General features: G+C 43.3%; 1 protein-coding gene across 4 annotated transcripts in view; it reads right to left on the bottom strand.

Moving 5' to 3' along the window:
- The window catches only part of LOC124595956 (stress-activated protein kinase JNK), a 578,539-nt gene that overhangs the window by 176,635 nt on the left and 376,004 nt on the right, over positions 1-25,900 (bottom strand). For 2 of the 4 annotated variants that reach the window (XM_047134879.1, XM_047134880.1), the window contains one exon: positions 15,654-15,710. The exons of 1 other annotated variant lie outside the window; for it this stretch is intronic. The gene's annotated coding sequence lies outside the window, so the exon portion shown is untranslated. The remainder of the gene's footprint in view (positions 1-15,653; positions 15,711-25,900) is intronic. One more of the 4 variants, XM_047134881.1, reaches the window with a different exon arrangement.

Below are 25,900 nucleotides of genomic sequence, written 5' to 3' on the forward strand. Positions count from 1 at the left end.
GTAGCGGCATGTAGTGATTTACAAGAAGACTTTAATAGGTATGATGACTGAGCCACTAGTTTGTTAAAAGTTGTAGAGACTTAAGTTCTATAACAAACAAAAATTGGTGGGGAAGTATTGCTGGCTTGCACCAAGAAAGTTGTATGTTCTGTTCCCTATAGTTTTAACAATTATAGGTTTAGGGATCTATGGCAGGTAATCTGACATGGTGGTGAATCTTTTTTACCTGCAGGTTAGGGTGCTTTTCTCTACATTATCAGTGACGGGTAGAGGCATAGATACCCATCTAATGGAACAGTGCTGTCACAACGTGATGGCACTGCGAGAAAATTAGCACAGCTCAGTGACTTGGCTGTGGATATCGAGACCCAGCATTTTTTAAAGTCAAGAAGATGGGAGGAATCGGTATCATCCCTGAGGTAGCGTCTTACAACACAAGTTTTCAACTGATTACAGCATCATAAACATCTCACGAAAAGACGAAAACGGTAAATTACGGAGGTCTAACGACAGATGTTCTTTCTACGCATCATTCATGAACGGTATAGAGACAGACACTAGCAGCAGCGGAGGAAAATATGCCTGAAGAGTACTAAGAGTGACACACTGCGTCCCTGCTCATTACGACAGTAAAACTTAAACGACAGGACAGCCATCTACTGCAATTGGATCTTCATTTCATGGGTGATGCACTCATCGACCTTCATTCTCTCGGAATGAGGGTAAAACGGTTCAACTGCAAAACAACAATGGGACGTGAATTTCGTAAACCTCTGAAAACCCAGAAAGGCCTTTTTTCACGCAGAATTAATGTTGTTTCCGGTGTAGATGCTGTGCCAACGAGTTACTAAATTGATTAAATGGATTACATGTGTATAAGGCATCAATGGGTTAGCACAGAGATTTTAGTCAACTGCTAACGAGAGCGTTAGAATCACCTTGCAGCTCAAAATTAGTCTGTAATATAAAATTTGTTTGATACATATTGTGCATTAGGTAGTTCAAGAAAAAGACGATTTTCCAGGAAGCTTCAAAGCCATCATTACTCGTACAAAGGGATCTCAGAGAGGTTTGACTGTAGGGCTGAACAGCGGCATCTCATCTCGCCTATCTGCCTCTGGGCAGTAGGTGGCCGAGGGATTGCATTGTTAAACATTAAACCATTGGGGCATAAGTGCAATCTTTTTAAATATTAGACTGTGATGGCATTTTTTTTTTTAATTTGAAGATCCATATTCATGCGTGTCCTCTTTGAAAGTTGGTGAAAAATCAGTAAAATAGCAACGAATTGCTCTTAGTAAAGCATAAATAGTGTTATACATTTGTGTGATTCCGAACATGTATAGTGGCTATCACAATACGTTGCTGAAAATATCACTGGGCACGATGCACTACAGAAAACTGCGAAAAAATGAAACTGAGACAATCAACTGAATGTGTTGCTGCTGCTGATGCTGCTGACTGTAGAGGTGCAGAGTACAAATTTCAACAATCGTTTCATAATGCTCGGTGCCTGAAGAGCGGTGGTGTTGGGGCAGGGAACCAACAGGAACACACTACACATGTAGAGAAGGGGGACACTATTTTTAGTCGTAAAATATAGTAAATAAGATTAAAAATAAATAATGATAATAAAGATGACAGTTCTCACTTCAGGCTAAAAACATTTGGACACCTGGGCATACAAAAGTGCTAGGGCATTACTCGGTGACCATCTTGGGTCATAAATTATGGTGTCTAAAATGACTGTTATGGTCCATTAATTACTCCCTAATTAAACAAAACAAGATCCCATGTGAGCGGTTTGTTTCCATTGGGAGAACAATAGGCCCGTTGTTCCAAGAATGTTGCTAGCCAACTAATAAGACCTTATAGACTAGGGCCTGGGAACGAGCATCTCTGAAACAGGGAAACTGGTCAGATGATTGCATTCTACAGTAGTTAGCATTTATGGAAAGTAGTTGAAGGACGGTGAATGATTAAAAGGCTGTAAATTTAACTAAATACTTAAGGATTGCAATTACAAATAACCTAAATTGGATCGTATAGATAACGTTGTGGGTACAACAAATCAAAGACTGTGATTCAATGGCAGAACACTTGAAGGTGTAACAGGTCTACTAAAGAGACTGCTTACACCACGCTTGTCCGCCCCATTCTGGAATATTGCTGTGCGGTGTAGGATCCACATCATGTGGGACTGACGGATGACATCGCAAAAGTTCAAAAAAGGGCGGCTCGTTTTGTATTGTCGCTAAATAGGGAAGATAGTGCCAGAGATATGGTACGTGATTTGCAGTGGCAATCATTAAAACAAAGGCGTTTTTCGTCGCGACGAAATCTTCTCATGAAATTCCAATCACCAATTTTCTCCTCCGATTGTGAAAACATTCTGTTGGCACCCTCCAACATAGGGAGAAATGATCATCAGGATAAAGTAAGAGAAATCAGGGCTCGCACAGAAAAAAAACCTTTGGCTTCACCACCTCCAAAAGGCGGAAGCAACCATCACTGGGCAGAGTGGTACTGTTTTCATGTGACTATTGCGAATGGTACTAACAGAGTGTGCTCATTCACAGGAGCATACTACAAACATCTCCTGATGTGGTTACGTGAGGCTGTCGAGAGAGAGTGTAGCTGGGAGCTGTCCGTCTGGGCGCTTATGCTCCGTAACAACGCACTCAGCTCATTCTGCAAAGGACACGGTCACACACGCTGGACGGCCGCTGTGGCCGAGCGGTTCTAGGCGCTTCAGTCTGGAACCGCGCGACCGCTACGATCGCACGTTCGAATCCTGCCTCGGACATGGATGTGTGTGATGCCCTTAGGTTAGTTAGGTTTATGCAGTTATAATTTCTAGGGGACTGATGACCTCAGTCCCATAGTGCTCAGAACCATTTGAACACACGCTGCTTTTTTGGGCTACCATATTTTCCCTTATCCCCCGTGTGCTCCTGGCATGGCACCGAGTGACTTCTTCCTTTTTCCTCCGATGAAGAAATCATTGTGCGATTGTTATTTCCAGAATGACAATAAGGTGATTTTCGAGGTTGAACGTTTCCTGAACACTCAATACGCAGAACTCGATATTTTGGAGGTGATAGTTGAAAAATTCATCAGTACCCTCGTACGTGAGCAAGTATTAGGAATTCTCATGCTTTCCCAGTTATTTGCCTTACAGTGAATAAATGAAGCAATGTTGATCTGCTTCTGTGGTGACCGCACAAGTACGTCGTAAGTTTGTCCACGACGGTCGCTAACCTGATTCTAGATAAACCAGTGTATTGTAGTGGTCAGCTGGCTTACTGTCAGCCAGGTGGCGCAGGAGGCGAGTCAGCAAGTGGAAGCAAAGGCGGGAGCGGGCGGCTTGTGCCTTTGAGCTGCGCGCCGCGCCTGCCTGCAAATGTCGCTCTCGTTACGGGCCAACGCGCGCTTCATCTGCGGCATTGTGCTCGGCCAGCTCTCTGGGGCACCCACCGCTAGAGTGCCAGCCGCAGGGAAATTACGCACTCACCTGTGCTTGCCGAGCACTTTAGCCGCGACTCGGTTTCGCTGGGTAGCCGACCACCTCAGGGGCGCATGCCAGTGCCTCTACCCCATATCACGGGAAGGCCCGCACAGAGACGCTGTGCTTTTTAAGACGAAAATGAACTCTTTTACAACAATGCCGACGCTGATAAAGCACATTCCATACGCCAAGTTTGATTCTAGACTGTCTTCAAATCATCATTTTTCTTCTTCTTCATCTTATTCGAATGTCGTCTCCTTATAGAAGGATGGCAACCATCATGGAGTATTCCTCTCTTCTATTAGTCGTTGGTGAATTTTACAGTCTGTATGATCGTGGTCCAAGAAACTTTATTGTTCCCCACCTCTCGTCCACACTTGCGTTGGACATCTTCAGGGATGTTCTTGCTATCGCTTTTGCTACCGCTGGGTCTAAATAAGCCAGTGAAGATGTCCAACATAACTCTGGACGAAACATCAGGATCAATAAAATTCATGGACCACAACCATACAACCCGGAAGATTCAACAGCAACTAACGAAACCCCGTGAAAGCCTTCATGATTATTCTGTGTTTTCCCAGCTGTTGTAATTCGTATGGCAATATCTAGAATACCACGCCGTTCTAGGAGATTCTGCTACCCTTCTCCGACCGAATCCATGTTCTCCATTTTTCCGTTAAAGATGAATTACATTAAACTGCACTCTCGTATGATATTTGTTTTGTCCTGCGACTAATGGTACTTATATGGCTTCAAGGGTTTTTTTTATCGGTGGGTAAAACATTTCATCATATATTTTCCCCTGCTGTCCTTAGTTTGCCACGGTATATTCACATTTGAACGGCCCCATCCTGTTTATAGAGGAGGCAGTCTAAATGTTACTCCATACACTCATACAATTAAACAGAGCACTTCATAAATTGCGTACGTTGGAAAACTGAGTATTGGGCGAGTATGTTTGAGTTTTTTAAATGCTTTATGTCCAGTCCTAATCCTAGTTTGTATACCTCTATCATGGTCCCAGTTTTCTGCTAACGAGCATATGATTCAAGTTGCCACAGCAGTAACACACACTTATTAAAAAAAGAATAATCTACAATTATTTCCACCCGTGAATAGCCTAAATCGCTTATAACAAATGCTGAAACATTTCCCACCAAAAGTATACGGCCGATTCCTTTCCGCGAACTTCCGCAATACGAACTTGTGACTCATCTATGATGATCTCGTCACTGACGGACGTCAGACCATAATCTTCCCCTCTTTCTTCACTTCTTCCTAATGACCATTACAAAAAATTGATATCAAGTCTAAGCTCTTCACTAGTAATTCTACTTAGTAGGAGTCGAAAGTCTATTATCAGTGGGTAATATCGACTCATCTGCGTGATGTATGTTGTTTAAACTTGCACTATTCATCCTGGTTCCTTTACAGAGACATCTCCAACTGCATAGCCTCTTCACTGGAACCGCAATGTTTCCCAGACACATAAGGAGATAGCGGACACCTCAGTGATGCGAAATCTGGTGAACACGGTTGATGTTCCACCAACTCCCGTTGAGGTATTTCAGCTTTTCCGTTGATAAAGCACTTCTGCGGATACGAACAGTGTCCTAATGAAAGTTGTTTTTTGTAGTTTCAGACAGCGCTCAGGACCGGCTCAAATTCGAGTGAGCTATAATGTAGATAGCACCCCGACCTGCGTTAGTTGTTCACATATGGTCAACAGTGTTTCAGGAACTAGATTCTGCTATCACTATGCTTTTGGTATAGGCCAATCACCATTAATTCCATACCATACCCCACGAGTAAGGATCACTTCGTAACAGTACAGAAACATGTTACACTCTTACAATCGATATGGTCAAATCTGTTACTTTTGTACCAGACACCATTGTGTTTTAAATTAGATATGTAATAGCTAGCATGGAACACTGCGGCGACAGCGACACGTTTTCAAAGCTCATTACTAATGGGGAAGAGACTTCTAGGCCACGTGTTGAACGAACACGTCCTGCACCAAAAAAGCGTGAGAAAAAATGACCAAAAACAACTCTGATTACAAAAAACTTCACTGTTTACTCTCTACGTAACTGTCACTACAAACACTATCAGCCATCAGTCACTAGCGTCAAGTATTCACGTAAATCTGCCTGGAGCGTTAAAGTCACACGGCCCCAAAAATACAGTTGCCAGCAGTTCATGAGTAGTGTACGCCAGTATGAGAGACTTTATTAAGCCATGAGTAGTGTACGCCAGTATGAGAGACTTTATTAAGCTAAGTTAGTAGTGGTGGGTGGCGTGAGCCGAAGAAGACAGGGGGAGAGGGAAGGGGACTGCAAATTTTCAGGCCTTCTCGATGTGTTTGTTGCAAATGTACTTATCGAGTAATTCGATGAATTGTTGTGGGGCTTACGCAATGTTACCCGGCGGCAAATCTTAGATGTGTATTTGTGTAGCGATTTTCTATAGCCAGCAAGAGACTGTCACATATATGTCCAAAAGACTCCACTGGGACGTGCTGCAAGAAACGTACAGCGCATCGCTGATAAACGTAATCTCATAATTCCGAGAGGGCGGATACCAGGCAAAGGCAAACGTTAAACGTACTAGCCGAAAAAGAGCCGCTTCGCTTCATCTTCATTTTCATTTGTTTCTCTGAACATTCCAGATAACTCGAGAACATTTGAGAGTATAATAAATATGAACTTTTAAAAAATCGTAACAATGTTGGTATTTCATGCTAAAAATACTCTCGAATGCCCAACAATACTCTTAAATGCTCTTAAAACCACTGCAGCAGTCAAAATTACCCTAATTTAAAATAAACTACTTTCACTCACTTATTCGTTTCTTTATACAACACAGAGAACATTATAAAACATTAGTGAACATTGCAAAACATTCATAAATATTCGAAAACATTAAAGAAAACTCTGGAATATTCTAAAAGTTTTTAGAAAATCTGAAAACCTTTCAGAACATTTGAAAACGTTGAAGGACACTCCCGGATAGACTCTAACAGTCTCAACCACTTCGGCACTCGACTACCGTTTTACCGACTTCCCATAAGATGACCATTGGTACAATGCCTTCTTTCGACACAACTACCTCCGAGCCCAAACCAAGCATTTTCAAACCGAAACATTTTTCATAGACGGGGGATACAGAGGTATCATACAATAAAACCCTCATGGGGCTGCAGAGGTGGACTGCGAAGTTATAGCGGCATGGAAGGACAAACCGCGCTTACATTGCTTATATATTTTGATTACTCCCTTCATACACATCTCGCATAAAGAACTCGACGGTAAAACCGATTTTTTTGTTTTGTTTTGTGTAAAGACGACGAACAGGACAGCGAGAGAGAAGATTCAAACTGACAGTGCAGTCGTGCTATTTGTCTGATTCAACAAGAAAGTAAGTGGTTACACATTCTCTGGATGCTAAGTCATACTCATACTTGTTTGCAAATAAATAGATCGTCTGTTTCAAGATGAGCTGCTACCTAGTCCATCTGCTGCGCGTAATTTGAATTTGGGCAAATGATGTGCCACTTATCTTTGATATCTTTCTGCTTCTGCCGTGTTAGGACGACGATGTTTGGTTTGTGGGATGCTCAACTGCGTGATCATCAGCGCTCGTACAAAGTTCGAGTTTTTACACAGTCCAATTTTTTATTTTTTATACAGTCCAATCTAGCCAGTCACGAATGATGATGATGATGATTGAATGATGAGGACAACACAAATACATAGTACCCAGGCACAGAAAATCTCCAACCCGGCCGAGAATCGAGCCCGGAACCCCGTGATCCATAGGCAGCAACATTAGCCACTATTTTTTAAATCTCATTTTGTTCGCTTTTGTTCGTTGCATCTGCTCGGGGCGGACGTCGTAAGACATCCGTTTAAGTTCGTTGTTGGTCTATTAACTGAGTTTCTTTTATTACAGAGGGCAGCTAACACTCTGACCGAACACGCTGAGCTACCGTGCCGACTATGACTAGTTGCTCTTTCATCTCAATTTCCAATGAGAGCTAAATTGCACAGATTTCTCACGCAAATACGAATATTAAGATTTACTTTTACTGCTGAATAGCTGAGGTGCATTTCATCGCAATCGCGCACAGACGCTGAAACTAATTCCAATTTAAACAACCTGCTTCCATATACAGAAAAAAAAATTTTGCTGCACTGAGAACCAGGTCGACAGTCTATGTGCTGTTTTTGTGCCATGTCTGTACAGAGCAAAAAGTATGGCTTCTTCAAAACGTTCAAACAATAAAGTATGACATACAGTTCCTCCCTCCCCCCCTTCCTTCCCCCGGCGCCACACTCATCCACAAGATATCAAATAATTTTATAACAGGTTCATTTTCGCAAGATACAAGCTGCAAACCCAATTAATTCGCATGAAGTTCCTCTGTGCTTTTTTTATAACGCCCTACGGGGTGCCGCATGGATTAAGAATCACATAACGTAGAGATTAAAAAACTAAATACGCTCGTATTTCAAGAGCTTTGGTGATCTTTATTACGCGTCTATCTGGAATTATGTCCGAAGTGATGGAGATACCAACAATTGTATCTTTAATAAAGATGAGTGAGCGGAAAATAAATAACCGATGCGTGTTGCTGCTGAGCGTGATAACGTAATTCCGTATCGGAGATATTTATAGCTTAAAAAAACAGAGTAGCTTGAAGTGATGTATCTTAAAAAAGGCTCCTGCTACAGGTTTTGTTATCACGAACATACCACTTTTTACCAAATGACATACGATCTGTCAAGTTTTCTCGGCGTGATTTATTAACGGTGTGCTTTCAGGTGTTCAGCCGAGTATTTGATTCTATCTTTATGCCCACAAACTGGTTGGAATCCAAGTAGCGAGTACACACCTGAAAAAAAAAGACTAATTCGATCTCCGAATCTTGTGCAAAAAGAAAAAGATCAACAACTCAGTCGAACAGCCGAAAGCGCATCATTAATCATATCTTTATACATCTCCTTTCTCGGAAGGACGTTCGTGCACATGTAACGTCAGTGGTATTCGTTCATATCTACCATTCACTGGCCTAACAAACTGTGGCGTTTCTCTATTTTAATTGGTTGCCGCTGTTTCATCTGAACATTTAAATATCTTAATTCCGCATTTAAAATGGAGATTTTCTTTAGTGTAATGTAAGCAGTTCGTATCCAACCGGCCTTTTCATAAAATCCAAATTACCGCGTTTGTAGTTTATATTTTGTACAGCGAACTGTTTGACGTAATTCCAACGTAAAACCGCCAATACTGCTATAAGCTTCCCCGAACACACTGTAGTTTAAAAAATCTGAAGATCAACTGCACAATCACGTTTCTCGTGTCTACGCTTTCAACCCGACTATGTATCCCAGATGGATGATGCATTTTTTCCATGGGGCTAGAATGGTCAAAATATGGTTAGTGGGGAATTGTGTAACGTAACGAGATGAAATCTTGGTCAGATGACGTTTCTCTATATGCATGAACAGTATGTTACCAGAAATGATATCTAATGGCCACGTGGTGGTTTGCTTAACGAATGAGTCGGCGCGCGCTCGACGACGAGCGGCTTGCCCACAGGTACACGTGTTCCTGGAGAAGGGGGTGCTTAGGCCAGTATTACACTATCAAATTTCTTTGTCAACGATTTGATCAAAGATGTGATCAAATATTCCGTCAAATATATTTGACAAAGATCTTTGACGTAGCGCTAGAAGGGGTATTACACTGTCATCAAATTTTTCGTCAAAGTTTAAGATGGCTGACAACAACTTGTTACTAACCGCAGCAGTTGCACGTACCGCAATTGCATTGTGTGCACATGCGGAAAAGAAGTGGAGGAAAAAAAGGAACCATACATATGAGGTTGACGGTCTTAAATTCCTGGGATTACAACTTGACAATAAATTCAGTTGGGAGGAGCACACCACAGAACTGCAGAAACGCCTTACAAATCTGTGTTTGCAATTCGGGAGATAATAGAAGACATAGGCCACATAAAAATGAAAAAGCTTGCATACTTTGCCTACTTTCATTCCATAATGACATATGGGATAATATTTTGGGGTAAATCTTCAAGTCAAACAAAAGTTTTCAGAGTCCAAAAGCGTGTAATACGTATTATTTGTCGAGTAAATTCACGGACGTCCTGCAGAAACCTCTTCAAAGAACTGGGTATACTAACTACTGCCTCTCAGTATATTTACTCATTAATGAAATTTGTCCTAAATAATATATCTCTTTTTCCAACAAACAACTCAGTTCATACATACAATACCAGGAACAAAACTGATCTGAACAAGGACTTAAAAGCACTTACTTTAGTTCAAAAATGGGTCCACTACTCAGGAACACTCATCTTCAATAATTTGCCAGCAAACATAAAAAATTTAGTTACAAATAAAGATCAGTTGAAAAAGAGCCTGAAAGACTTACTAGTGGCCAACTCATTCTACTCCACTGACGAAACTTTTAATAGAAACAAATGATGTATTTATTCATACTATTAGTATTGTTATTTCAGCTTTAAAAAATTGACATTTTCCACATCCACGAGGATCTCCTCAGCACGGGGCTATGGAACGAAAAATTAATGTAATCTGGGTGAAGCCGTGGGTTTTACGACGACACGATAAAAGCATTCAAGAAAACTTGTTACGTGAGCTTACAGTGGATGCCGTCAAGTCGTACATCAATTACTTAAGAATGGATGAGCATACATTTCTGTATGTGCTCAGTGAAGTGTATCCTCATATCACAAAGTACAATATTCACTTAAGAATTGCCCATCTTCAGAAGACAGGCTCACTGTAACACTCCGATTCCCTGCTACAGGAGACGGTTAGGTTAGGTTAGGTCAGGTCGTCTCCAATCTTCTTAATCTATTTTTGTATTCAGGGTGCCTCACGTTCTAAAGCGCCTCATCAGCTTCATACATCTCTATTAATTTTGTAGTTGTCGGCACACACCAATTGTATTTACCGGCAATGTTTATAAAAACACTACAGACGACAGAACGCTACAGCGATGCTAGCGCTCCATATGGTAACATGTCACATTGCAGTGAAGTGTGAACAGAAGACAAGCGATTTCTTTGATCAAATTTACAGCGAGGCCCTAGATTTGATCAAATATTGGACGATATTTGACAAAGTCCCTATTACACCATCAAAAATCTTTGACAAAGATATTGGACAAAGAAATTTGATAGTTTAATACCGGCCTTAACGTCACCCCAGAAGATGTGCTGTCATAGGCTGAGAAGGGTGAGGAGGGTAGGGGAGGGACATTGCCGTAGAGGAACGAGCGAACTGTACGGACATTAAGAGATAGCGGTTCTCAGACAAACTGTAAAAATAACGCGGTTGCATTTTATACCGTTCACATTAACTGTGATATTTCATGAAGGAATTAAGATATTCAATGGACAATTATGACAAATTAATGATAAAGTTGATACGGAATTATTGGTTATTAAAACTTCTAATACGACTTATGGTTCCAGAGCTACAGATGATGTAAAAACGTATTTCATTACCGTACTTCGAAGTTAATTACCTCTCTCAACGAAATTGATATGACACTCAGTGAAGCGTCAACAGGGATGTAAAAAGAAGGGAACTAGTTATTCGACTTGCCTGGCAGCTTTAAAATGTCTTCACATACTCGCGCTTTTTTACTTGTCAATATTAGTATGCATGTCATGAAATGCAATGCATCGTGCCAAGAAAAGTAACATGATGCATGATGTCATGTTGTATGTCACGACACATGCCCTCATACAATCCGGCACGGAATTTGTCATGTCGTGCAATATGACACAACGTCTTATCAAAAGTGTGGGATGCATGCATCCTCACTCTCGGGTACTTCCTACTGAAGATGCACCCCTCTCTCTAGAAGCACATTGCAACTAAAAGGACTCGCTACGCTGGGGAAGCAAAGTTAGCTTGAATAAAAGCGCGAAATGTCAATTTCAACGTATTTGAAGCTGCCAGATAAGTTGAAAAGCTAGTTACCATGTTTTACATCTCTAACTCTGTGCAGGACATATTCGCTTTCTTTGTGGTATGATAGGAGCATTTTTCACTTTGGTTCCCAACTTTCATTCTACCATAATTTTGACATCAAAAAGAGGTAGCTTGGCAACCGACGTTGATTTTTCTTTTTTTTCCCGGGCGATGACTGATTCGGTATAGGTTTACCTATTGTCTTTCTAACCATGTTGCTTATATCGTGGCAACGGATACAACTTCCACAGAACAACACGATGACCGTAAGATCCCGTAAACGATCAAATAGTTTGTCAAACTTAACTATGCCTGGTTAATGTTTGAGCGTTTACGGTGGTCTTTGACGTGTTTGTCAAACACAAATCTTGTTTGATATGTTTGACAGAAATTATGATCGACGGAAAGTTTGTGACGATGTTTCGCCACGTACGTTCAGTGAAAAGATGTTTTATTACAATCGTTGAGTTTTCACAACCATGGAAACCGCGGTCAAGTATAAAAACAAAACAGCGCTGACAATTACCGAAGTGATAGAGGTGTACCATCATTCCCAACCATATATTATGCATGAAAAGTTTATGAACAAAATCATTATTTAAACGCGTTCAGTCACATACAAGCGGAAGTGGAATGAAATAAAAGAAATCGAAGTTCTCCGGTTCTTCCACGGGCGATGTGGGCTGTATGTTCCTACGCTGTGATATTTTAATGAGCTGTCTTAGAGGAAAAAGTAGACGAGAATAAATTTTCGCATACCTGATCCTCTTTCTCAATGTGAGGACGAAGTAACGCTAAACAAGTTATTTAATTTTTCACTGTCCATGAGCAGCAAGTTGATGTAATCACCAGGTTCTGAATGAAACATTTCCATTAACAGGTTTTCAGTTGTATATTCCTTTCTCATTTTAAACCATTCACTGGACTAGCGACTTGTTTTCTTCTTTTTAAACACAATGCCAGGGCCAGTGGTGGTGTTTTTGTGGTCTTCAGTCCAAAGAGTGGTTTGATGCAGCTCTCCAAGCTTTATCTGCATTTGTAGATATTCCCACTAACAATACACAGCATACACGAACAGCTTCTGCTTCAAGAGTAAGGTTAAACTGACAAGCTTTCTTGGTACGTGTACGGACGTTTGACACATCCGTCGTCAGATATGAGTGAACTCGGCAGACAAGTTTGCTCCTTTAGGGCAGCCTTAACAAGCTTCAAAAAATTTCATTATCCATTGGAAGAAAGCTGATATAATCACAGGGTTCTGAGGGTGATATTTCCTTTAGCAGATATTCGTGAGCAAATCTCTTATTTTAAACCATTCCCTGGACTAGAGTCTTCTCCTACTTCTTCCTTAAACACAGTGCGAAAGTCAATGCCAGGACTAGATTGTCAGCATTTGTAGCCGTTCTCACTACTGTCAAAATACTGTTTCGAAGTGGAGTTAAACTGACAAACGTTGTTTAAATGTGTACGGCTTGCTCAGCAAATCCGTGGTTTGATAAGAGCAATTTTTTCAAACACGTTTGATCGTTTACGGGGGCCTTTAGTTCATGTCTTTGTCTACCTTATTAAATACTTGGAACCGAATCGCACAAGTCTGAAAAATACATGTGGCTAGCGCAAAAAAGTCACAAAAAAGTTTTTTCTACGTAAGATTCGATTTTTCAATTTTGCTGTAAGAATGCATATTTTATTTGATTCATTTTAAACCATTTCCTCTCACTCGGTTCATGTAAGAAAAAATTTTACGTGTTACATTTAGCCTGACTTTAAATCATCGCATCCAGACAATGGATAAAGATTATTGATAAAAAAATAGCTTTGATTTTATCCATTATCTACTTTCGTACAAAGTTTGAACCTTTTCGTACAAATCTAAAGTACAGAACTGGTGCGCTTCAAAAGCCTCCCAGATAAACATGTTTTTGCCTGTAAAACTCGAACGCTGCACATACAAATGGTGCTATTAGCTGAGCATTAATTTCAAGCCAGTTCAAATCTTTTGCAAAATGAATTAATCGATTCGAGCAATTTGTCTGGGCATCGGCTTTGAGTCGTCGTTCAAACCTTGCATAATATACTGTAACATAGGTACAGTAAGGCAGATGTTCGAATGGCTATACAAATGGCCGCTGGTCCGAGCTGAACCAAAACTTTTACCCTATGTTCCTAGCTCAAATAAGACCCAACCAACAAGATGCCGCCCCCCCCCCCCCCAAACCGCGATTCTGCCCGAGGCCTTTTCAGACATATTTGTTACAGCGCTTCCGCGCTATAATGATATTTACTTACATTATTAACATGCTTGCTCAGTTACCGGGAAGCCGTCACTAATTACCATATTTAATTGTTATTGAGAAGTTACAACACAATTAACAGAATGTTACACACAGCAGCATGCTCCAACATTTAGATGACGCTAACTGCATATTATTACAGTCGTCAATTACGCGAGAACCAGATGCGGTACGTCAATTTTGAGTCCATAACTGCAAAGAGGGAAATTTTTCCCTAAGGGAAAACACCCTACTTATTTTGCGTCAGCATGCAATTAAGATGTATTTTGAACGTTCCCAGATTCGTACCTTACGCAAATTCTACGAATCACAACTCATACTTGTATGATATTTAAGTTAAACACATGGCGTATAGTGTCAAACTTTTCGAGTCTGGTGCACCAGGACAGTGTCGGTTGGTGACACATAGTGGGTGTAAAAGGTATACATTCCGGGACACGAATGTGGCGTGGGTTGGCGGAGGTTGCAAGGGGCGGGTGGTGGTGGTGGTGGTGGAGAGAGTACTGTACCGGACGCATTTCTGCGAGGTAGCGGTACAGTTTAGCTGCGTTGATAAAGCATTTGTCGCAAGAAGTGATTAATTCAGGACTTGAACATTCCTTGGCGGTGGGGCTGGGGGGAGGTCTTGATATTCGGTGCATGATGGATGGGCTACCAGCGGTACTCAAAACTTTTAAAAGGACCTCGCGCTTGGAGCGATGCTAGGCTCCATACGCTACTTCAGAGGTTCAGTTCAGCCCGGCTGATCATATCATCTGCCACAAGCTGTCCATATGCCTGAAGATAATAAACAGTTAACTGAACATGCCTGATGATAATAATCAGTTAACTGAACTTTAAATCTAACGTGTGTCGCTTAACGTAATTTGAAATCAGCGTTACATCACTATTATTTTGGAACGTGTGCATATGCTTTCGATAAACAAAATTATCGGGAACAGAATACGACACTGGACAGATTACCCGCTGTGATAAAGATGAGCCACAAACATCAAATAGTTATTCGTGGATCGCATTCCACACCCTGGGTAAAAACATCGACATTAATAACAAAAACTATTTCTTGAAGTACCAGATATGAGCTAAAGCGTCGCAGGTCACTCAAAGATCTACTGCTGCTTAAAATCCCTTTTAAGGAATGTCAGTATGCTATGACAACTGCAGAAACTCTAGACGCCCCCCTGTCTGTAGAAAGACGTCCTCTATTATGGAAAGGACGCACTGCCTGTCCTCGACTGAGAGGCCGCTGTCGATATATAAAACTGTTTTCTAACCTCGTCTCCAACTGAGGAAGACATCTTAGGTGGTAAATTGCCAATAGGAGAAGAAATATCAATCAGTAGTTTTATACAGTGTGGTTCAGAACTCCTACCACACAGTTACAGGGGTTGTAAAGGGTACTCATGACAGCAATATTTAATAATAAATCCATGACCGAAAACGCGCCGTTTGCAAGATAAACGACTTCAGAACTTAACAGACGTTAATATCAACAGACAAAAGTAAAACCAGAAGCCTGTTGTTCATTAGAGGCTAGATTTAATACCGCAATAGCTTCAAGTCCACGAAGTCAGGTAATGTAATGACATTAAGAAGGATAATGCGGACGAGTTCTTAAAAGGAGTACACACAGGGAGAGACACACAGACAGACAGACTACGCTATCACAGGAAGAGGGAACGGCGTGGCTTATCGCCGACTGCACTCCAGCGTGACGTAATTACGGGCTGGAGAGGATCGCGCAGGGCGTGGCGCAGAGAGCACACACAGAGGACACACACAGACAAAGCAGAGGCGGTGGCGGCAGCGGCGGCTTACCATAAAGGTTTCATGCTTATCGAGACAGCGCCCACCTCGCAGTCGTTTCCGCTGCACCTGGGGACACAAACAGCAACGGCATCAGCTCAGGTCCTCCCATGCACCATCCCACCCCCCACCCCACCCCCCAAATGCCTCGGACGATCTTCGCGTTTCGAAAGGCGTCTGCAGAGGCCACAGGAATTATTTGCAAGTGCGTAAGCACATACACTCGCAGAAGCTAAGTAGTTCAGGATTAACCGCCACGTAGTTTGTCAGGCTGATAATCCGTACATTAACGAAAAATCTGGATTCGTCGTCTCTGGAAGAAGCGCAAAGTGCTGGACACAGAAAGATAGCATTGTCAGGTAAGGACTGAGTATTAATATTATGTTATACTTTAAATAAAGTGAACATTGTTTATCCGAGACACAGCTCGCAATCCACGGCATTGTAATAGGCAAAAGCGCGTGGGCTGATGATATGTTTCCACACACCACAGTGTCATCAGCAAACATCAAATGTTCCACTCCTTCTCTGAAGTCCACTGCTTCTACCGCTCATAGCTTCAGTATGTGTGTCTGCAATTTCTGTTTATTGTTGTACGTGTCATGTACGAATATAACGCTTGTTTTCTTTTCTATACGGTTTTCTAAATTTTGAACTACATATTAGATGTATTTTGTAAGACAGGATCTGATGGCCCTAATCTTTGCGTGATAGGTACATAAAAACGCCCTGCGAAAGTGACATTTTCCTGGTGGCGATGGTACAGGTCCGAATTTTTTTTTTTCAATTTATAAACTTCTTTGATACTATTTATTCAGTACTCGAATTAGGCTTGTATCTTCCACGATTATGATAACGATACTGATATTGTGTGTGTGTGTGTGTGTGTGTGTGTGTGTGTGTGTGTGTTGTTTTTAAAAATTGAGAGCAGAACCATATTGCAACAATGAAATTTTCAAAATAGTAATAATTATTAATAACAATAATAATAATAGTCAACTCGAAACCCCGCGAACAGGCCTTATGACCAAGTTATTGTTGACCGACCGCCGTGTCATCCTCACCAATTCCTTTTTCGGATGCGGTACAGAGGGGCATGGGTTCACCACCTCGCACTTGCGGCCGTTGTCGACTTGAGGCGCTACCTCTCAATTGGCATCACGAGGCTGAGCTGAGTACAACCCGCTCCAGTCCTCCCACCAATGAAAAATCCCTGGCAGTAGCGGAAATCCAAACCGTGATCCGCGCATGAGAGTCTGATGCGCTGACCACTCCATTACGGAGACGGATCACAGCAGCAATAACAATAATAATAATAAATACTTCTTGGATAGTCCTTCCTCCTGAGATGAGGGTTATATTCCTTGGTAGACTTTCTGGAATGGACTGCACTTAGCCACGCGGGATTAGCCGAGCGGTCTAGGGCGCTACAGTCATAGACTGTGCGACTGGTCCCGGCAGAGGTTCGAGTCCTCCCTCGGGCATGGGTGTGTTTGTCCTTAGGATAATTTAGGTTAAGTAGTGTGTAAGCTTAGGACTGGTGACCTTAGCAGTCCCATAATATTTCACACACAATTGAACATTTTTTGACTGCACTTAGCCTCATGAGGAGCTATTTGAACGAGAATGAGGGGCGCGGGTTTAGATAAGCCGATATTAACCGACGAAAGCGCATTGTGAGAACTGTACAAGTGAATCGAGGAACTTGGGGGGGGGGGGGGGGGGCGGCACCGTTAGCTGACAAACGCTGGCTATCATGAAACTCGGCTAAAGCGAAGGACGGGAAAAAACTGAAAATAACGAAATGAAACGTCTGCTGCGGCGGTAATCGTTGCAGAGACGACGCTAGAAACATTTTTAGCACCGGAAAAGGGAAAAAAGAGACAATTAGAAGGACGCTGGTATCAGGTAAACAAGGCAGCTTCTCTAACATAGGGTCGCAACAGGGCTGTTCCTATTTAGTCCGGAAACGGAGTAGACACTTAGGAGCAGTAAGAATTTGTCGCCAGGGCGACGGCAGCCATACACGCAGCTGGTAACGGGCCGGGACATTCTGCGCGTTAATAAGTAAATACGGAGGGCGGTGTTAATTAAGACCGTCCTGGATGGGCGCAGTGCCGTTTCATTAGGCGGCGCTCTGGTCTCGCACCGAGCTGCGGAGAATATGGGAAAAGTTGGCGGCCGGCTGGGCTGGGCTCGGCTCGCTCGCTCAAACACTTGTGCGGCCGCATAAAAGGAGCCCCGTAATTCCGCGCTGCTGCCCACGAGAGCTAAATAAACCGAATATAACAGTCCGCATTGCTACGGCAAACACAATACCGTGCCGTGCTGCTGCAGACTGGCCGGCGTGGTGCCACGAGCGCTGTAACAGAAACCACTGCGGAAGATGAGGGGCACACACATTCCCACTGTGCTAGAAAAAAATTAATTGAATTAAAATGAACTTTACACGAAGACACAGTCACTAAAGTTAGACTCCGCAATAACAGACTCCAACTTCACCACTAGGTAACCACGTTAACGGAAGCGACAGAGGAGTAGGGAATCACATTTGTACGCATGGAACCACTTAGGTTGCAGTTGTAACTCATTTTTCGTTATGCCCTACTAATATATAGCGTACCTACGCGATGAGTAGTCACCGAGTTTTAATTATCACCTCGGAAAAAAAAACAAGCTGTTACCATAAAACATGCCTCTTCTACACACTCACATTTCAACGCGAGCCGTGCGAGGTAGCCCGCGGTCTCAGGCGTCTTGTCACGGCCAGCGCGGCTCCCCCCCCCCCCCCCCCCCCGTCGGAGGTTCGACTCCTCCCTCGGGCGTGTGTGTGTGTGTGTGTGTGTGTGTGTGTGTGTGTGTGTGTGTGTGTGTGTGTGTGTTGTACTTAGCGTAAGGTAGTATCCGTTAGCCGGCCGAAGTGGCCATGCGGTTCTAGGCGCTACAGTCTGGAGCCGCGTGACCGCTACGGTCGCAGGTGCGAATCCTACCTCGGGCATGGATGTGTGTGATGTCCTTGGGTTAGTTAGGTTTAAGTAGTTCTAGGGGACTGATGACCACAGCAGTTAAGTCCCATAGTGCTCACAGCCATTTGAACCATTTAGTATACGTTAGATTAAGTCTTGTGTAAGCTTAGGGACCAATGACCGCAGCAGTTAAGACCTTACCACAAATTTCCAAAATTTTCCAACGCGCCATTTTTCCTAACGGTGGATTTCTAGGCAGAGTCCTAGGTTGTAGGCATATTCATTTTGGCTGTTTAGGGATCCTTTCCACTTTGAAAAAACTTCGCTGTCATTGCGTAAACGTGTGACTATTCCTGCGCAGAATGAGCTGAGAGGTTTTCCTGGAGCGGAAATACACACCCCACTGGACAGCTTCCCATCACGCATCGTCTTGACAACCTGCCGTAACTTCATAACGACATTTTGGTAATACGCTCCTGCGATGGTTTGCGTCTAACGAGCATAATCTATTAGCTCCATACCAAAAAAGCACTCAGCATCACCTTGTCCAATGATGGCTGAGTCTTCGCCTCGTTCAGCGCTGGTGAATCCACGTGTTTCCATCCCTTAATTTGCTCCTTCGTCTCGGTGTCTTAGTGGCTATATAGTCATCTGCAACATTTCCGATGTTGCCTCAGTTCAGTGTGGTTTTTTCGGAGGGTATGAGTAGTTTCGGTAAACCTGTCGGCGACGACCTTTGTCATGTTCAAAATATTGTGCGACATGAAGACTGACCAGTCACTGATTTTCACTAGTTTCACATTATCACCTCTATTGTGGTATACTTGTCTTTGAGCACCAGGACCTCTTGCTTTTCCCGGTTCCTCATAAAAAGATCGTTTGCCACTTAATTCTTCGTCGTTCAGACTTGTCTGACCACACTGAAAGTGTCTGCTTCAACTAACCATTCGTCGTATGACGGTGCATCGTTACCATTCACTGTCGCCAACTCAGGATGGTTTAGTGCAGCGTTGTTCCCCTTCAAATGCGGAAAACAAATTACGGCACAATACTCCACATTACCAATGAGTTGCGCCATTTGGTTTTGGCTCCGATAGCCATCGGCTACCGTACTGTGACGCCGAAATTTCAATGAGTACCAGGAGTGTCCATATGCACCTTAAAACCAGCAAAAAATTTGTTACATAACATTGCTTTATCCCTTGTGCACGGAGGATGCGGCAACTACTGTTACCACGGACAGTATGCAAAGATCCAGAAAGAAACCATAACAACAAGCCAATTACTGGGCTGTGGGTTGAAGTCTCGCTCAACTTGGCAGTTGGCGCGAGCACTGGTGGTGCATTCCTGCCGCCGCAGAGTACGTGCGAAAGTGCAGAACAGCACAGCAAATCGTCGCGGTGAGACTAGGTGTGGCCTTGAATGACAGTGGAGAGGAATCTGATGTGGGACAACGAAGCGGTAACAACTTACATCTAGCTCAGAGACCGCTGACAGCAGCGGCAGGACAAGACTTCGAGTGCGCCACTGGAGCACGGATGGCACGCCGACTGGTCGTGTTTACGTCCTGAAGCAGCTGGTTCAGGAGAACTAGCCGCGAGCAGAGGTGCCTAGGAAGACGGAGGCGGTTAGCGGCTGGTAGACGGTGATAGCGGCCCCATGTGCACAGAGGACGGTGCAACTGTTGACAGCGTGGACAGCATGACAGGAGCCAGTAAGAAAGCACAAGTGAGTCAGCGCGACAAGACACAACAGCAGCTTCGCGTGGTTAGCATTGGAGGCAGCCTCGTGGATTCTGTGACACAGCTAGCAGTGTTATCAACACGAAGCATCAGTCTCTGCCCTGTGTCTTAGATCCAGGCAAGGTCGTGCTGAGTCCCAAATAGGTGGTCTTTGTGGTGTGCACTCGTGGACGGCGGTGCATAAGTTAAGCGTTATTACGGTTGTGCTAAGGGGAAAATTTCGGACTAGTTATTATATTACCATAAGAGTGGAACCATTCCAAGGTCTAATACTGTTATATAAAGTACAGCAGCAGTAGATTCTGTGCGAATTAAATCGTTTTACTGTCAATTGTGCTTGACTTACGTTCTGGTTTCTAATTGCTGGACTTGGGTTATGAGTTCGATACATTTTGTCCCATGGCCATTCTTGTGTAGCCTCATTCTGTGTGTTTCAATTTTTTAGTTGTATTTATCAAGAACTCTTGTCGATTACCTGTATTTTGGGGCTTTGGTGTCTCGGCTCTAGTGGGTTTGATTTCCGATATCCTGCCCTGAGTTAGGACCTTGCTGTTTTAGTTCTCTAGTCACTCCTGGTCGTGTTGTTGTTGTTGTTGTTACTGGTATGATTGTTTTGTGCATTTTAACGTTATGCTAGATATTAAGTTAATGTGTATTTGTGGATTTACCATTTTGTTTTACTTTTAAACATGTATCCTGATTTACGGAATTCCGTTGGTAATATGCGTGATTAAAACTATTTAAGTGTTTATATCCCCACAACCCCCAGCAACGTTCCCCTTCCAAAGTTCCTGCACCATATCTGTACTTTGCAAGTCACCTTACGTTTCACTGCTTCTGGTATCACTTCAATTTCCCGACTTCCCTCTTCTATTCAAAAAAAAGTATCGGTAAGCGTCCATACGAGCGTCAGTAGCTTGTTATCAGCATAGGAATCGTGTGAATTTTTATTTTATTTATTATTGACGTGTCTGATGTAATTTCACTAACTGACCCGCTTCATGACCATGCATATCTGCTCCTACAGAACTAGATGTGTAAAATAATTTAAAAACACCTCATTTAAAAGACATCACCCTGAATGCAGCAATTACAGATGTAGATCACTTGATTTAATGCAGATAGGTACATTCGTGTGATTCGGGAATAATGGTATGATGTTTGAGTCTGTCGCGTTAATTAACCCTAATTACTAAACCCACATAAAATTTCCGATTGCAGTTGATACGAGTTCGAGCTTCCCGCCAATCTGGTTTTCTCAGTATAGGGTGTAAAACAGAATATTTTGTACTTGTTTTGTATGTGACGTATCACTGGAGGGTTTGTAATTAACTAATACACAAATTATGACTTCATTTGAATAAAATAAGGAGTAGTAAAACTAATGATGGTTTAAGAACAATGTCACATTCCCCCCCTTTTGTGTTCTAGAGTTAACTATCTCGGCGCGACGCCGCAATATGACATGAATTGGAAAGAGTGCGCAAGGTCTGTTCTAGGGTAGGCGAATGGCCGACTATGGTTAATTGAGAGAGGTCCTGTGTTCCATATGTAACGCTGTTGCTATCCACTCCAGAGAACGGCTTGAACGTTTGGGGTGACCACAATTTCAGACTAAAGGAAGACATGGTAGCAAGTCAAGAGTCGTTGGCAGATTTGTGAGTGGTGGATTCGACCCGTCCGACAGTGTTAGGGACGCCCTCCAAGAGAGATGGCAATCCCCAGCCACAAGATTACCTTCGTTCTGCAAAATGCTACTTGAAGTTTAGCACTACGTCGAACTGCAGAATGATCTTACTGCCTCCAACGTTACCTCACGGAAGTACCTGTTTGTCCGCCTCCCCAGCCGATTGGTCAGCACGGCAGAACGCGTTGCGAGAGGCGGGGTCAGAGATTTTCTCCGCTCGGGGACTGGTTGTTGTCTTCATATCATATCATCCTCTCGGGTCAGAAGTGTTTTCGTGGACTACAATAAGACCTCTAAATGGACGAAAGTGAGCTAGTAGAAGCAAATAAAGATCTCTTTCACTTGCATTCCACAATTCGGTCGCCGGCCGGGGTGGCCGAGTGGTTCTAGGTGCCACAGTCTGGAACCGCGCGACCGCTACGGTCGCAGGTTCGAATCCTGCCTCGGGCATGGATGTGCGTATACCTGTTACAACCAGACTAGCGATCACCCTTCAGTTGGCTAGTGATGATTCATACAGAAGTTTTATGTACTCCCCTCAAGAGCCTTCTCATCAACATACATCATAGCACGAGGCGTTTGCAGCGCTTTGGTGGAAGGACTTGAGGAATTTATTGAAGTAGTTTGACGTAATACTCAAACCTTTATGTTAATATTTCACTGTAGTTCGCCACTACAGTGATAGAACAATGAATATGATGTGATACATCTACAACGTGAGTTATATCATGTGAAAAGTAATGAGTACAATGACCATAATAAAAGACAACGAGCGAGTTGCTGCCGTGAACACACGTGCTAAAGCTTCAAACAATTTGGGAAGTGTATAATAAAATTATGTGTCACTACTGAATGTCTTCCACTACGATGTTAGCAGCGAGTATGCGCTTTTTCAGGTTCCCGTCTTTGTATACAGGGTATAGGCAAGATAATGTGAACCCATGTTCTTACTTGGAAATGGTTTATTAATAAGGGATTGGATCCCTATTTGCCCGTAATGCAATTGCGATTCTCCTTGAAATACTGGCATATAATGATAGAGCAGTCTCCAATTGAATTTTATACCACGCTTCGATCAGAACCTCTTCTACCTCCTGTAGTGACGAGGGAGGTGTAAATCTGCTCCCGAGTCTGCACTCCAATACCCCCCACAAGGATTGGATAATATTCAAGTCTGGGGATTTTGCTGGCCAGGGAAGACGCTGCAGTTCAGTTGCATGCTCCTCATACCACGTTAATATTGTCCAGGCTGAGTGAATGAGTGAATTATCGTCCTGAAATACTGAATCATTATTGGAGAACACCATTTGAATCACGGGGTGCACCTAATCACCTAAAATGTTCATACAATCGTAGGCTGTAACACGGCCTCAGAGTAATGATGGGCCAGCAGAATACCATGATATGGTTGCCCGCACCATCACACTTCCACCTCCATGCTTAACTGTTGGAATCAGGCAATCAGGATTGTAGGCTTCTTTTGGAGTTCTCCAAATGTAAACCCGGCCCGATGTTGGAAATAACGAAAACGTGGACTCGTCGGACCTTATACGACGTGTTTCTACTGGTCAGCCGTCCAGGATTTATGCTCCTGACACCATGTTTTCGCTTCTTTGCGTTGGTTGTCGTCACTAATGGTTTCGGAATAGCAGTTCGTCCATGAATATCCGATTTATGGAGATCTCGGCAAACAGTGTCGATAGATACGGGGTCTCGAAGATAGCTATTGAGCTTTACAGTCACTTTAGCCGCTGTAGTTTCGTCTTGTTTTGGCACAATTCGTGTTAGCGTACGACAATCTCTATCATTTAGTCTTGATTTGTGCCCACTATTACGTTTACGCGATGATGTCTTTTCATGTTTTGTGTAGGGTGTCATGACTGCTGAAACAGTTGCTCTTGAAACATTCGTTCAGTAACTTGGGCCGTCTTGGTTACTAATGCTCCAGCTAATCGGGCCCCCACAATTTGCCCTCTTTGGAACTCTCTTGGATCTGCACGTCGACCTCGGCCTCTGAATGCAAATAAAAAGTCTGCACTAACCGTAACCAACCTGCACTGATGCCTAGTCCGTACTGAACACGCAAAGTCGAGCGCTACAAGTGCGTTACCTGCGCTGTTGGCGGTCAGCGCGACACGTGCCTTACCTGTGCAGTTGAACGTGGAACACAACCATCCCATTACTACCACTGTTCATATTATTTTGCCTATCCCCTGTGTATCACTTTTTTGTTTTTTTATAGATCTCACCTTAGATGTACGTATAACATTTATAAAATTCATCTCGTTTTCCCACTTCTACATTCCTGTGGATAACAAATAAATCGAATGACTTTAAGTACGCGCGCCGTTTTTGGTACAAAAATTAAATAATATTGTTCACACGCTCAGCTTACGTAACTTGGCCCTCCAGCGCTGTCGACGTGCTAAACAGGAAGCATGGCTGAGAGAGAGGGAAGCGTTTACAATCAAGGACAGAGGCAGATGAAGCTGAGGCATACGAAATACCATACTCCCCTTGGTGAACACTGGCAACTACCTGCACCAGCCAGTTCCACCAACAACACTAACCGGTCATAATGCAATATTTCCGTGTACTGTTGCAGCAGTCTTGACAGCAACACTATTGCTGCCACACATTGCCGTAAAATGTGAACCATCTAAACGTATCTTGAGGACAGGATGTGGCAGACAGAGACTCGTAAAGCGGCATACAAGCAATCGCTTTCACCACGCTTAATTTCCTACAGGAACAGGTAAGGGAATAACAATAGCAAAATGAATGAATGCCGGTTTTCTTGGGAGCTCTTCCGCATTACAATACTTTATGAGTCTCTGTGAAGACAAACCCCCTCCCCGGATTACAGCAGTCATAGTTTTCGTACTGCAGGCACACTAGCAATACGAACATGTTGTTAATGGCATACCTCTGTCAAGACATTCCGGAACTCTACAGCGAAGCTAGGATCGGCAGAACGCATGGTGGGATGTTACGACCCCTGACCCCTGCCCTACTGCAAGGAAGCCCGTAGCCCCAACTTTTTTACTTCGTTTAATTCTCTGGGAGAACCCGCGCCGATCGCCATCATTAAGGCGAGACAAATGAAGAAGTGGAGGAACGGAGGCGCGATTAGAGAAAGCCCGGAGGAAGCGGATTATGCAGCACGTGAATCGATATGGCGGCCGTGACGTCAGCGTCCGCGCCCGCGCCCCGGCCGGTCGATGCGGCCTTGAACTACCCCACTACCGCCTCCGCCGCGCCTCAGCCGCCGCCGACGCCGCCCGGTGCGCCAATATTTTTAGCACTGGACAGCGGCGCGAGGTTATTAGTGAATGGGCTGATAACATCGCGCCCGCTATTAGCAGCTACTGTGCACTTCGGCGAGGCCCGACGAGGCATATATCTCAGTTTACAACCAGCGTCTTTGCATCACGGCACATGTACTTCTCCTACGCAAATGTGCCACCTACACGTCCAATCCACATGCAACCACGAACTTTGCATTCTGCAAGCCACAAGACGACATATGGTGGAGTGTAAATGGCATACCACAATCACATTCTCCCCATTCCTGTTCCACAATATTCAACAGGAGTACCCTCATAATCTGAACTAAACTCGCCCATATAAAACCGATGAGTGTAGTCTGGGTAATTTGCGGTAGTTTTTCACGCACCTCGATGCTCATGACAACATATCTCCTGAACTATGTGCCGTACGATGATCTAAATTTGTAGACATATTCAGTTGAATATGTGGATACTATCTGGGAAATGTGTTGGTAATAGAGCTAGTAGTACAGAAACAATAAATTAAAACATTGTGCCTGATGCGTAAGTTTTACTCCACGGAGAGCAAAAATGT

Source organism: Schistocerca americana, chromosome 2 (assembly GCF_021461395.2).
Source record: "Schistocerca americana isolate TAMUIC-IGC-003095 chromosome 2, iqSchAmer2.1, whole genome shotgun sequence".
In the NCBI taxonomy this organism is placed as follows: Eukaryota; Metazoa; Arthropoda; class Insecta; order Orthoptera; family Acrididae; genus Schistocerca; species Schistocerca americana.